This window comes from Ochotona curzoniae, unplaced genomic scaffold, assembly GCF_017591425.1.
Source record: "Ochotona curzoniae isolate NIBS_2020 unplaced genomic scaffold, NIBS_Ocur_1.0 contig_4064, whole genome shotgun sequence".
NCBI lineage: Eukaryota > Metazoa > Chordata > Mammalia > Lagomorpha > Ochotonidae > Ochotona > Ochotona curzoniae.
The window spans coordinates 7537581-7548015 of NW_024466107.1; the positions used below are offsets into that span (position 1 = coordinate 7537581).

Genomic DNA, 10435 nt, shown 5'->3' on the forward strand with positions numbered 1-10435 from the left:
TAATAAATAAAAATGTACTTTCTTTTTATTGGAAAGGCAGAGTTTCAGACAGGATATATGTATATATATATGCTCTCTCACAAAAGGTGTGATAAGCATCTTGATTTGTTCATTCCACAATGTTTTCCTATATAACTTATGTGTCTATGTGTGTCCAGCATCTTGAGCACCATAACTAAACATGCTTCTCAGTTAAAAAAATCATTATCCTTAAAATGAGGAGTCTAAAGAATAAGTAGATAAAAAAATAACATTTAGGATAAGGGATAAAGAAGTACAGATTATCAATTAAAATCTTGCGAATACACTTCTCAAAGATTTAAGTCAACCAAGCCAAGTTTATGGAACACAGAATTCTGGGTAATAGGATCAATGGTAGCAATAAAATAACAAAATTAAATCAGTGTTGAGGGGCGGTCCTCTAGTGGCTAAGATGCTGGTTGAAATGCTCACACCCAGTGTGTGAATGCACCATTTCCCATGTAGGATCCCATGTTTGGTAGCTGCTTTGAGCTCTGGCTACTCTGTTTCCAGCTCACCTGGCTCATGATGCACCAGGGCAAACAGGAAAAAGACAGAGCAGGTGTCTCGGCCTCTTCTACCCATCTGAGAGACCCAAATGGACTTTTGTTTATGGCTTTGACCTGGAGCAGACCTAGCTATGCAGCCATAAAATGTACCTGTAGGTTGCACATTGGTCTCTCTTTCTGTCATTTTTCCTCTCAAATAAAGAAATAACTCTTACCCCCTGGAGACTGATCATTGCTTCCTGGAGCACAGCACTGGGGGTGGAGATGGTAATGTTCCTACTGCCCGTGTGGGAGCTCTAGGTTTAGTTCCTGGCACTCCGCCTTGACTATGGCCCGCTGCTAAAGCTTCAGGGTTTCTTTGTGTATAAAGAGAGAGTGAATTAGAAGATGGAAGCTATCTCCCTTTCTCTGTCTCTCTCTTCCTCCCTCCATTTCTCATATACACGCACATGCGCACGCACAATGCCCAAATATTCAAATGATAAGCACATGCTATTTATCTTTCGGTATGATGCAAATGTTCTTTATATAAATCATTTAGCTCAGTGACTAAATGGTGGGTTGGTTTCAAAGCAAATATTTTGATATCATAAGGGTGGAGAACATTTGTTTCCGCCTAGAGTCATTTGGATATTTATAACACCACTCATGGGTGATAAAAACCATCGACTTAATTATCAGCATGCTATAAATTGACTGTATTTTAAGTCTCACTTTGGTTGCGTTGGCAGAACCAAATCAAATTATTTTGCCAGTCTTATGTGACCCACAAACCAAAACGTTTCCAAGCCAATAGATGTAGGAAATCCAAAATGAAGTATAACGTGTATAGCTATCAAGTCTGTTACAACATGAGCACTGGAGTCTGAGCGCTGGCTCAACTGGATAATCCTCCCCCTGAAAGTGCAGGGATCCCCTACAGGTGCTGGTTCATGTCCCAACGGCTGTTTTTCCCATTCAGCTTATACCATAGGAAAGCAGCAAAGGATGGCTCAAAGCCTTGGTAACTTGCACCCACGTGGGAGACCTGGAGCAGGCTCCTGGCTTCAGATCAGGTCATCACTGGCTATTACGGCCATTTGGGGAGTTCTGATGAGATCATTGATCCGTATAAAATTCTTCCAAAATTTGGGAGAAAAATGTAGTTAAGAGATAAATTTATTTTGGTGGCCAAAATAGATGGGAAGTTGTGAGCAGTTATTCAAGGTGTACATTTTCCATGAACTTCATTGAAGATTCCTAAATACATCAATTTTGTTCAGCTTTATAAGCTTTCCTTTAAAAAGTTTGTTGTGTGAGCTTGGGAAGGCTCCCCATGTATGTCAAGTCATCCAATACCCTGTTTCCATTTAATGACATTCATTGTGTGTGCCGGCTGATGTTGCTGAACTCACCCTAGGTTCTCATAGATATGACTGGTTTCTTCTGTGTGAGAATGTGAACCTCTAACCATTGACTAACCCACTTGGACATATATACTGCAACATGACTAAATGTACTAATATCAAGGTAATCTCAATATCTCACAGTTCTTGCCATCAGTCTCCTTAAAAACAGATCAATGGAAAACAGTATAGCAGAATAGCAAACGTAAATACTGAAACCTTATTTATGGATTTTGCTGTAAATGAAACACCTGCCTACTGAAAATAGCTTTGCTTTGCAACAAGGACATGGGAGGAAGATTAAGTGAGTGCTATAAATGCATCATTAGATCAAGTTCAACACACTGGAGTTATTTCCGAGGGTCTTACATACCTGTTTATACCGAAGAGGAAAATGTCTTTTGTGTAGTTGAACCAAAATTCTATTAGACATGATGGATGTTTGAAAATAAACCAATGATGTCAAAGGCTCTTGTCAACTCAATACAGAATGCCACTGTCCACATATTTTACAAATGAAAGAAGGAAAAATGGACATGTAAACTGAATTGATCAGATAATTTGCGAAAAAATGTAAATCTGAACATTCTCATGAGTAGATTTAACTTATTTTTCCTCAATGTTATTTTAAAAAATGTATGATATGTTCACACAAATAAATCTGTAAAGTTTTGGATGTTCCAAAGTTTCTTTTCTTAAAGTTTAAATTTTATTTATTTTAATTTTATGGTGCATTTACATAGGGTTTAAGATTTCACTACCCTCTCCCCAAATTCTCACCCCCCCCAACTGATTTTCGCTATACTATTACAACAGTATAGTTCTTCATAAGCAGTCATATGCCCAGCATTATGCTTTTTAAGTGTTTCCTGACATTGCTGCTACAGACAATGCCAGACAGTCTAACATCCTATTGTCAAGATACATCCAACAGTTTCTCTTGGAGTCTATCATTGATTTGGAAGTAGAGATACATACTGCATTGTATCCTCACATCTGGATGTGATAGCCATGATTGGGTTTCAACCTTTGGCCTCTGAACATATACACATCCTGTAGCAAGGCCACAGGCACAGAGCAGTGTCAACTGAAGTCCCGTTGTGATGTCCAGGCCTGTTTTGCAGGAGCAGCTTGTGAAGGTATGTATTTATTTCCTGCGTTTCATCTTGCTGTGACAAATCTGAGGTGTTGCCCAGAATGCGAGTCACATCCCGAAATACCATGTTTTGGCAGACCATCTTCATTGTGGGAGCTCCTGGGAGAAATTTGGTAACTTTACCAGGAGTGATTATCTTTCAAATAGAAGTATTTATCTCTGCTTGTCTGACTTTTCACAGTGCTGACCTGTGTGGGAGTTCAGCCTTCCAGTCCTGAGTAAAGGAACTCTTCCTGCCATGGTTTAATGCCGACCTCATTGACCCTTCTCTCATGGCTGCTCCCAGACTCAGTTCATCTGTGGCATTCTCTTTGGGTATGCATCAGCAGCAGATCAATGCATGCTCCCATCCCATTCTCTTCACAATTTTTTTCCTTTGGTGATTTGTTCTATTCTTTATCACAGCCATGCAATATCACATGAAAGAGACAAGACAAAAAAATACTGAAATAATTTAATACCAAGAACTTCCTTTTAGCTGTTCGTGAGCCAAGATTTTTTGATGTATATTATCACAATGGACACTGAATGTGCTATTTTTATCCTATTTTATATATGTAAGTGTTATATCTAAGACCATAAACATTAATCTTAAGAGATTTTTATTCTCTTACATCCCCTTTAGCATGCCGTCCTGGGAGGTTGGTTTTTTCCATCCCTTAATTAAATGTTAGACAAGTGCCCTTGATTCTTCTGATTGTAGGCAAATAACATTCTCAATTTGTGTTCTCTATGAAAACATTGTTTCCATATGCTGATCCAAACTTGACAGTCAATAAGCGAAAGTCCCTTGCACTTTTCCAGCCCATGTCTGTATGACAGTGGCCTCTTTCCACCTCCTTCCACACTTCATTTTTAACATTTCCTTTCCTTACCCTGCTGAGCTCAATATTTGCCTCTATGTATGGATCAGACAATTAGAGAAACTGTTGGACAGAAGGGGAAAGAGCAGAAAGGATTTATCTAACCTCATTGTGTTGGTTTCCATTGAACTTGGTGGATATTTCATGAGACTCTAATGGATATTTTGAATTACTGCTATAGCTTTGTTGGGGGTGCTTCTTGAATCCATTTAGGCTAATAAATTCCTGACTCACGTGGCCACTTCTCAGCAGGTGTAAATTGCTTCTTCTTACGTTGCATCTTGGCCTGTTCTCCTGTCTTAGATGTTATCTCCTACACATTTCCTTCCAAACATGTCTTATTGTTTGATTGATTGATCGACTAATGGTTGCTTGCTTGATTTAGCTTCATAACCCCTGGGATTTCCCCTTCCACTCTCTCCAAATCCCCTCCTTTCCACTGATTTCCTCTATATTACACCATTGCAGTCCTTCAAAAACAGTCCTACGTCCATCATTCCATTGTGTAAGTGTATCCTGACATTGCAGGTATGGACAATGGCAGAGAGTCCAGCATTCTGTTATCATTGGGAATTCACCTGTGATTTGGAAGTAAAGATGCATACTGCTTTGTATCTTGAATCATGATGCTTAACTGGGCAGCCTCAGAGGTTTTCTAACAGTGTGGGTAAAAAGCCATCTTCTTTGGACCTCACCCCATAATTTCTCATGGCCACTACCATGTCTCAATAATCATATCACATTTTAATCTACGTTTTGCTGTTTCCTTGGCAATAGAATCCAGACAATCCCAGGACATTTCCCTCGTGAGAGTGGTCTCATCTGGAAGAATGGACAGAACTCTAGGGAACTAGGGTGTGATCCAGAATTGTCTCCAACTGTTTTATTATGACAAAGCTAGATCATCAGAAAAGCACTCTAAAACTGTTTTTCCCCATCATTTTGCTTCAGCCTGTGTTCCTAAAAGATTGGAGTCGCCACTAAAACTGTTCCCTTTTAACATTCTGTTATTGTCCAAACCATCATGAAGCAATTACTGAAGATTAAGCAATTGTAGAAGTGACAATATGCATTCTAGCTTTTGTCTGACAGAACAGAACTGTGGTTTTGAAATATGGTTAGCTCCTTGAAAATTATTCTGGTCTAACCGCTTTGTCACTATTGTTTTCTTCTTTCAGGAAACTGTATTATGTCTTTCAGACATTGGAAACAAAGTGAACTGGGCAGCGCTTGGTGGCACAGTCTCTCTGTATTCCCCAGGATTGCTGTGATTCCAAGTCCCCACTCATACCAAATGCTTCAGCTGCTCACGTCTTTATGAAAATCGGTGTCAACTTTGCATAAAATCTGCACAATTTCTCCTCTATATTTTGTTTGTTTTACATAACATAAGCTCAGCTTCTATCCACTGATTTTTCATCCCCATATGCCAGGAAGGGCTAAGTCTGGGCTGTGTCAAAGCAAGGAGCGGGCAAGTCATTCCGGATTCCCAAAGGGATTGTGGACCCAATGACTTGAGCCATCACTGGTGTTTCCCCAGGAAACCTTGGAGTCAAGGTTCAAGCCTAGGATTGGACCCAGGCATTTCGGTATGGGACACAGAAACCGTCTTAAACTACTAGGCTTAACACCTTCCCTTCTTATGTATTTTAAATTACGTCTAGATAACTTATAGCACTTAATACAACACAGATGCTATGTAAATTATTTTTGTTTCACTCTCTTTCTTTCTGCCTATTAAACAAAAAAATAAATAATTTTTCAAACACAACATTGACACTGGCAATTTGTGACGATTTCCAAGTGAAGAGAAATTAGGAAATCAGTTGAAAGCTTCCAACATCAGTCAGAGAAAAGCAAGAGAAAAAGTGACTATAGAATGGTGGAAAAGCAATGTTTTTTTTTTTCAATAGCTCTTTTTTCTGCTTAGTGTTTAAGAAATTTAAGTGGTAAGGTTTTCTAAGTCCAAAGTGGATATCCAACAAAAACAAAAATAAATATGTCCATAAGTAGCTAACAAGTGGAGCATATAGGGAAGAAACTTGGGAGACTGATTTAAAGCAATCCAGAAGATTCTGTGGGAAGACAGGCAGAACAGACTGGGATCTTGCAAGCAGCAACCAAAAAAGCTGCAAATAAGTAGTGTTATCTCTAACATTCGTAGAGAAGATAAACCATCTTTTAACTTAGGAAGCTGTTGTGAAGTCAGACGGAAGGAATTACTAGGTTGAATGACCAAATTTGTCCTCAGGATTGGTGCTTAAAATCAAACATTCTGGACTGGACCTGAGGGGTTGAAGATCACAAAGTTTCAGCTATGCCTTAATTATACTTGGGTAGGTTTCCTGGGACCAAGACACCTGCTGGAGAGCCAGATGTTCACACCTCCATTGGAATATTAGTCTTGCACGGCTTACACAGTTCACTGGAGGCTTTTCCATGGTCTATCTAGATGGAAACCAAACTTCACGAGGATTGCAGTTAACTTTCTCCATCAGTTGACTGAGTTCTGTTTGTGTTTTTATTCCATGATTATAACTCACACATGTTTTTCTCTGCCTCCTTGCATAGTTTTTTTTTTTTTTTATCTTGGTTATTTTATTTATCCCCATGGCCTTTTGGATTACAGTACGAAATTATTTTCTGTGAGGGTTCTAGTGGTGCCATTGATACTGTCCTTGACCGCTGTGTGAGGAAATGCAATCTCGTTGTTTACACTTAGCATAGCTCTACCTTCCTAAATGGCTGTTTGTCGTATGCAACACTGACTACAAGCACAATGCTTGCATCAGGTGTAACACATTCCTCCTCTTCGGCTAAAGCTTTCTCACTGACCATCTGCTCCCCAGGCCCCAACCCCTCCAGCCCCTGCTCATCGGTTCACTCTCTCGTGCCGTAAATTGGACTCTTTTAGATAACTCTTCTAAGTAGAACTACACAGTGTTTGCTTTTCTGTGATGGCTATATTTCATATCATTTCCTCAGGGTTATTTTATGATTTGCATTATTGCAGAATTTCGTTTATTGAAAGGCTGAGTAAATGGTGTCCCACTGTAGTACACACGCCATTTTCTTCATCAATTCCTCTCTCTGGGGATATGTAGCTTGCTCTGTAAAGAAAACTGCTATTGTTTACATACATTAAGATGGTCTCTATGCATTATTGTTTAAAATGCTTGTGATATCAAAGAAAATCTGAAATATTAAGTCTAATGATCGTAAAGTTTCAGAATTAGAATATTTGCAAGTTTATCAAAATATTGAAGTGCTCCGGATAAGATGTTCCCATATATTTCAGTCAAATTATTAGGCTTATAAAAGTTTGTAATGTTTATTAGAAAGGCAGCTTTGCAGAGAGAAAAGGAGAAACAGAAAGAAAGATCTTTCAACTACCAGTTCACTCCCCAAATGGTCCCAACGGCCAGAGCTAAATTGATCCGAAGCCAAAAGCTCGGAGCCTGGAAAAGCTTACTCCAGGTCTCCCATACGGGTGTAAGGTCTCAAGGCTTTGGACCATCCTCCATTTCTTAGGCAATAAGCAGGGAGCTGGATGAGAAGCGGAGCTGGATGAGAAGTGACAGCCATATGTGTGGGTGCCGCAAGACAGAGAATTGATCAGTTGAGTCACATCTCTGGCTCACCACATATTAAGTTAAGAAAATAAAGCTTCCAAGAGAACTATCATATATATAAATCAGAAGAACGTTTTTTCCCCCTTCTTTTTCTTTTATGAACAATTGAGTTCCAAAACCATGAGGTCCGGCTGAGCACTGCAGGTGTGTAAATCATGTGCGGGGTAGCAGATAGCACAGGACAATGGGTTCACAGGCAGTAAAGAGCTGAGAAAAATGATGTGAGAATGGACATGGACATATGGGAACGGCCCAGGAATCAGGCAGCAGCTCCCCAGCAAGGGGAAACGGCTCACTTGACACAGAATGGGATGTATCAAAGGGAGTCAGGAAGCTGTCACATGGATAGGCAAGCTGGCAGAGCTATCTGTTTCAGTAAAATTAAAAGGACTTTGTATTGAGGGCACGTGGATCCTTAAGGGTGGTTTGTTATGCTTAGGTCCAGTAAGTCAATCTATGCATGCTAATAAAAGCCATGTTTCTCACTAAGCAAGAAGAAATCGTCCACATTAGGGGGAAAGCAGGCAGGATGATAAAATGAGCCTGCACTCGTTATTAGCTGGATACACTGGTGGGTTCAGAAACTTTGATGTCTATGACATATTCAACTACAGAACAGAAGTACAAGGAGGGACAAAGAATAAGGCTGTATTATAGAAAGCATGCAATCTCTACAGGATTTCCACATCATCTCCTGATGCTGGATCGCATGTGTTTCTTGTGATGACTCTGCTGTGTTACACCCACGACATCACCCATAGCACCCTCGTGCTTCTTGCACTTACTGTATCTCAGTCACATACTTTCACTAAATCTCATGTTGTTCTAGAACAACAGCCTGGAATATATGTGTGTGTGTACCCGTGCATATCCTAGATATTTTGCAAGTGTATATGCGTATGTTAGTGAATATATCCACCACATACAGCCAACTATATACCATGTATCCAGGTGTCTAGTGGACTATGCACCATCTAGGTTTGTGTGAGTACATTCTCGGATGTGCACATGACAACAAAACTAGCTAAAAAGGCATGGCAAGGTTGCCTAGCAGCTAAAGTCCTCTCCTTGAATGCACTGGTATCCTATATGGACACTGGTTCTAATCCCAGCAGCCCCCGTTTCCCATCCAGCTCCCTGCTTGTGCTCTGGGAAAGCAATCAAGGATGGCCCAATTAGGCTCCTGCACTTGCGTGTGTGAGACCTGGAAGGGGCTCCAGGCTCCTGGCTTCAGATTGGCACAGCTCTGGCCATTGTGGCCACTTAGGGAATGAATCATCAGACGGAAGATCTTCTTCTCTGTCTCTCCTCCTCTCTTGTATCTGAATTTCCAATAAAATTTAAAAAAAATTTTAAAGCTAGCTAAAACACATTTCCTGGTTTATGTCCTAGTCATTGACACATAATTACATATAAATTTCAACTTGTTATTACAATTTAATACCAAAGCATAGAAACAGTAACTAACAACCCAATAACATAAAGTTCATATTTATAGACCAATTTGTCAGCAGAGTCCAACTTTTTATCCATTAACAATATGATTGTTTCTTTTTTAAAAATAGATTTATTTATTTTTATTGGAAATGCAGATTTACAGGAAAAAGGAGAGACAAAGATTTTTCATCCACAGGTTCATTCCCCACATGACCATAATTGCCGGAGCTGAGCCGATCTAAAGCCAGGAGCCAGGAGCTTCTTCCAGGTCTCCCACATGAATGCAGGGTCTCAGGGCCCTGGACCATCCTCTGCTGCCTTCTGAGACCACAAACATGAAGCCGATGGGAAGCTCTGCTTCTGGGACATGAACCAGTGCCCATATGGGATCCTGGTGATCGCAGGAGAAGGTTTTGCCATTTGAGCTACCATTCTCAGTCACAAATTTGCATGTCATCCTTGCGCAGGGGCCATGCTAGTCTTCTCTGTATCGCTCCAATTTTAATATATGTGCTACCAAAGCGAGCACCCAGCCATGACCATTTTTCATACAAAATAACCGAGAGAGATTTTCAGAGACATGTCTTTAATAAGGAATGCAGTGAGGGTAGAAGTAAACACAGAGTATGCAATAAAGGATATCGAAACCGCAAAACAAACTGATGAATGCAGTTAATGGTGTACTGCAAAACATGAAAATAACAGGCTTGTTTGCGATTTTTAGCTTTTTCCGATGTACCGTAAAGATAGTGATAAAACTCAAATTTCAGAAACGGTACAAAACGGACTATTCAGTGATAATGATCGGAAAGGAAGGAAAACTGGAAGGAAAAGTCAGAAATACATGGTGTTAGCGGAACAAAGAAAAAGCAGTTCTGATGCATGCAATATACAGTCTTTTAAAGTATGCTGCAAGTTTTTAATTGTCATCCTAAGCTGGATAAAGACAGTTGAAAAATATATGGACACGTAGATAAATCCTAAATAAAACATTAGTGGTCGAAAACTAGAATTAAATCAGTAAGGCTTATTCCAATTTTGAGAAAATCATTTAATGCCAAAGAGTCTATTAATATCGTATATTAGCATAATGAAGAAGGGAAAGCATAGCGATCACAGAGATTAAGAAATATTTATGATAAAAAGGCACTAGATTTGCATGGAGCCTCCAATAATTCTCGAAAAACATACATTTTTCCACTGGGGTGGGGGGCGGAAGAACCTATGCCTATGGAACATATCATGAATAATAATAATAATAAAACCCATATTTGCTTGAGTTTGCAGAAATACTCTCTAAAGTGCCCTCCATTGCGTGCCTACTCTAGGAATGCATATTTGCATCACGATGCATGATATGTATAGATATTATGAAAATGTGTGTAGTATACATATGCTTTTGTATGTATGTCTGTTTTTAGTCTTTTCTAAT

The 10435-nt window shown here is 39.6% G+C and overlaps 1 non-coding gene across 1 annotated transcript; it reads right to left on the bottom strand.

Annotated features, from left to right (window-relative positions):
* Nucleotides 1-9425: 9425 nt before the first annotated feature.
* Nucleotides 9426-9532, bottom strand: LOC121159106. Its single transcript, XR_005884310.1, has one exon. It is a non-coding gene; the product is annotated as a U6 spliceosomal RNA (small nuclear RNA).
* Nucleotides 9533-10435: the final 903 nt, after the last annotated feature.